This window comes from Mizuhopecten yessoensis, unplaced genomic scaffold, assembly GCF_002113885.1.
Source record: "Mizuhopecten yessoensis strain PY_sf001 unplaced genomic scaffold, ASM211388v2 scaffold9977, whole genome shotgun sequence".
NCBI classification, from domain to species: domain Eukaryota; kingdom Metazoa; phylum Mollusca; class Bivalvia; order Pectinida; family Pectinidae; genus Mizuhopecten; species Mizuhopecten yessoensis.
Window position 1 is genome coordinate 403,773 of NW_018408317.1, and position 4,934 is coordinate 408,706.

Here is a 4,934-nt window from a genome sequence, read left to right on the forward strand (position 1 = left end):
TAAATTATTGCAATATGATCATTTTTTTTTAATTCGGGTGCGTGGACAATGTTGCTTTTACATAAAATTTATATTAACCTTCAAATTGATCAGTAAGATATTCCTTTTAGGTATTTTAATCCAAATTTAACGAGTTGAACATCTATGCAGCTTGTAATGTAGACATACATAATGTAGCTCAACCGAAGGATTTAAAGCTTAAAAAATAATTTTCTGTGTGTATAATTGTGAATTGAGCGAAGATATCTGAACAAATAAGGAACGTCGTCAGAACTATACGAAAACCTCACCAAGAGCAATGGTGACAAATTTAACAATTACAAAAGTGTTTTGTCCGATTATAAGTATTTTGGCAGACCTCCACCTTTCATNACCACCGCCCCCACCCCCACCTCCGCCCCACACCTTTTCTAGGACAGAGGTATAAGATGTTGAATTTTTAAGATTATTAAATCTTTGAGGGACTTATCAGTTTCTAATACATTGTATATATTTCTTTCATTAAAAATGCATAAAAATCAAATATGTTGAACTTGAAAATGTTTCAAATCCACGCATGGGTTGCCTCCGATGTTACCTTTTAGCATGGAATTAGATTAGAAATCCGTGCTTTTAGCAAATCGATAATGTCTTGTTGTAATTTGAATATCCAATAATCAACATTAAATGAAAGAAAAATAGATCTTCTGTATTTTCTTGATACCAAAGAGGATGAAAATTATACGTAACTGTGACTAGCTCTCCGTAGTCCCAACCTAGTTTAATGCTATTTATAGCGTTAGTGAGATTTGTACAGGCACGGTATAGGCGCGTGTACAGCTATAGGGTTTAATGATTCTCTGTTTACATGGAAATAGCGTTAGTTGTTTGTAAAAACGAAGCTTATAAGAAGCTGCTTTTACTATATTACAAAGCTAGCTAACAATGTCAATTGTTATACATATGATGGTCACATGGCAATCATGTGACTCAGCTAAGGCTTAAACTTAGCCGGCACGATGTCGTCAATACTAGCAGAGCAGTTTACTATCGAGGTAGCGTGGCCGAGCGGTCTAAGGCGCTGGTTTTAGGCACCAGTCTCATTGAGGCGTGGGTTCGAATCCCACCGCTGCCACTATATTTTTTATGTAGTCCTTTTATTTTTCTTCCTAGTTACTTCTTTTAACAGTGTTGAAGAATATTTTTAAATAAGTGTTTATTATAACAAAATTTACAAATTATTAGTGTACTTATTTCTTCACTGCAATTCAAATAAGCGGAATTGATATCGTTATGACAAGACGCAATACAAAACGGTCACTGGTGTTAGTGTCGCCCGATCGACTGTCAACAGGTATTTGTTGAATTTCCCATACACAGTAACGCAATCATGCGATCGTTTGAAAACATGACATTGAAAATGAAATTTTTTAGGTTATGGTAAATCACTCTACATAAGCAAAATTAAAGTATGTTTCAGTTACTCCGACCGACCCTAGTTTTTACCCCCGACCCTAACAGCTTATCTCGCTGGAACGCACTCCATCAAGTGTAGGGATAACTTGCCCACTGGATGCAACAAATTGATTATCGAACAAAAGAGGCAACTAGAGATATGTATAACATATATACCCTCTCTGCTTTAGACAGGTACCAAAATCAAATTTAAATCCCATGTTATTATTTCAAAGACTTTGTTTTTATTTATTTTCATTTTCTTCATTTAACCCTCCCCCGTCCCCACTCCCACTCCCACTCCCACTCCCACTCCCACTCCCACTCCCACTCCCACTCCCACTCCCACTCCCACTCCCACTCCCACCACTCCCACTCCCACCCCTCAAAAAAGAAAACAAAATGAAATAAAAGTAAATTCCGACTGACCTCCCCTATTTTTTCAGTCAACGGTTACCTGAAACATACATATTTTTATTTATTTTTATCCTTCTTACTTATTTATCGATTTTTCCCTATTTTTTCAAGGTTTACTATAAATATATACAACTGTAGTAAAGTCTAGTTACATATACCTCTTTCTCTTTTCATTCAATATATCTGGAATTCAAGTCAACATTCCTACCCCCCTCCACAGTGATTAAATACACTGTAAAATCGTGATGACACAAAATGTCATCTTAATTGTGGGGGGAGGGGGTTGGGGCTGACTGGATTATTGAAGGCCCGCAGTAAACGATGAAATTTGGAAAGCGACTGATCTTTTCATTAACATGATAACAATTCAATATCAGATAGTTCGTGTATTGTATTGACTTAACCATGACATCACAAGTCTCTTCCTTGTTAAGATTATTTTCTTTTGCAATTAACTATAAATTGTATAAAACGTTACGATTTTCTCGTTGAAATGGCAATATCAAGCGAAGAGAATACGATAGTCTACGATACACATTTAGCAACTCTGCCTATATATGGTCACCGGTGAGAAAATACCGGATGACTTACATATTATTCTTTTTATTATTCTACAGATGAGAGATTTAAACGTCAAACCTCATTACAAAACCGGAAGTCATGTGAGGATTTGACCGGAAATAGCACAAACCACAACCACTGTGGAGCGTTTTTCACATGCGCAGCAAACGGGTCGACTTTGATACTTCACTTCTGTCCATATCCCCAACTCTTCTCTGACGTCACCAAAACGTGTGTGAACTTTACTGAAGTCACGTGTAAAAATCGCTACGAGCCAAAAAGTCCATGTAAGTAGTTCAAAAGGCAACTTTTCTGTACTTATTATAAAGAAAACATATAAAGTAAATGCTCCCCTTCGGGCAGTGTTTACGCTCTCTCTAAGTTGTTCTCATTTTTAAATTTTATTGGTAAAATAAAAAAATCCAAATTCTAAAACTTCCCGCTTCGCTTCAATCTGCGTTTCGGAACATCTTCTATGGGGAGTTTTCGTTGTTTTTTTTTTACCTAAACTTCCGCTTCTAGAATCCTAAACAGCTGAAATGGACATATGCTACACTCAAATGTTTATTTATTTTCGGTACCTGTATCCACAAACTTCATTTTCAAAAAGTCTCTCCCTTTGTTCTTAATCGCCTCTACACAGATTGTATATGGTACTTCAAAAGCATGCATATTCACCGGTAACAAAAAGAATATTGTCAGGCTATAACTTTGTTACGATTCCCTTATCAAAGTGTGAAAGCTTCAACATAAATTTTCGGAGATAAAATTACACCACCCTCACGTCGTTTTGTTTTATATGTAACGTTGATAAATTAATGTATGTATACACACAATGAACCTAATAGTATAAGTCTATTAAACATATATCTCAAGACGTATCCTATAGTACAATACATTTTTTCTTCAATTTTAACCAATATCAGATTTAAATATATAAATGTTCTGATGTCAGCAAATATGAATTGAAAGTGTTACAAAAAGAAATATTCAGGATGGGCATTTATCTATTTATTTTATTGTCATGTACTTATTCAAGCATGGTTATAATGCAGGAATTAGACGAGGCTGTACCTGTTGCACAAATCTATCGATTATTTAATATATGTCCGTAAATATGCAGATTATCTGGAACTTAAACGAGTCCCCTGTGAAAAATGTCATTATTATGTTACATTTACGTATGTCATTAAACCCGGTTGTCTTTCCGCAGGTGGGTACAGAGCACCCGGGTGTCATCAGGTGTCCAACAGTTGCCACTGTAGCGGTAAAGAGGCTGATTTAGCTTTCTGCATGAACCGATCGGATGGTTCATATAGTCAACACTCTTATCGTTCAGAATATTTCTCGTGCGTGGCCGGACGGACATTCCTCCTCACCTGTCGGGGTCTCCACGAAGTGTTTGACGTCACAACTAGGAGTTGTGATGACGTTTATGATGTCATAGGTAAAGCTGTTGACAATAATACAACAATTCCAACAGTTTCGAAATTTTCACCAACATTGTCCTCCTCGATCGCATGGAAAATACATTCAGCTGAAAATGACGTCACTAGACTACGTTCATATGTCGATGCCTCGACTAGACTTGTGTCACACACATGGCAAAATGGCGTTGCAACTTACGTCGACGATATGCGCAGTAGTAGTGGAATAATCCTTTCAGAGAAATCACTCAGTACCAGAATGACGTCATTAGAAAGAGTGTTTTTCATGAGTGTGATGTCATCAACAAATGTGGTTATCGATACAGTGGCTACTCCCTTGTTGCAGGGACAAGGGGATGGTTATACACAACTTGTATCACATGCAACTATACAAGGCTTCAAAGATCTACCAGGAACAATGCCTGGCCGGATCAGCGGTGATAGTAATCTAGTGCCTATATCTGCGCAAACGGATATGCCTTCAAGTAAAATGCCAGCCATAAACCCTTTGCATGGAATACATCTTACCAAAACTACAATGGAAATAATGCATACACAAGATTCTAGTGAAATACCTTATATCAGTCAATCAACTAAAACTCTTCTAACCAACGCTTTAAGTGGAATACATAACACCAAAACATCAAACGGTTTACTTACCAGTCAACCTTTCAGTATAATATTTCCCGTTCAGCTTTCGAGTGAAATACCACCCATCAAACCTTCTAGTATACTATTATCAATTCAGACTTCAAGCAGTATATTGCCATTCCAGCTTTCAAGCAGCATATTGCCTATCCCACCTTCTTATAATACAACGCCTATCCCGCCTTCTAGTGATACAACACATGCCCCACCTTCTTATGATACAACGCTTAACCCGCCTTCGTATAAAACAACGCCTATCCAGCCTTCTTATAATACATCCTCTATCCAGCCTTCTTTTGATACAACGCCTATCCCGCCTTCTTATGATACAACGCCTATCCAGCCTTCTTTTGATACAACGCCTATCCCGCCTTCTTATGATACAACGCCTATCCAGCCTTCTTATAATACAACGCATATCTCGGCTTCTTATGATACAGCGCCTTT

General features: G+C 37.3%; 1 non-coding gene across 1 annotated transcript; it reads left to right on the top strand.

Annotated features, from left to right (window-relative positions):
* The first annotated feature begins 1,033 nt into the window (after positions 1-1,033).
* Positions 1,034-1,114, top strand: Trnal-uag. Its single transcript has one exon. It is a non-coding gene; the product is annotated as a tRNA-Leu (tRNA).
* Positions 1,115-4,934: the final 3,820 nt, after the last annotated feature.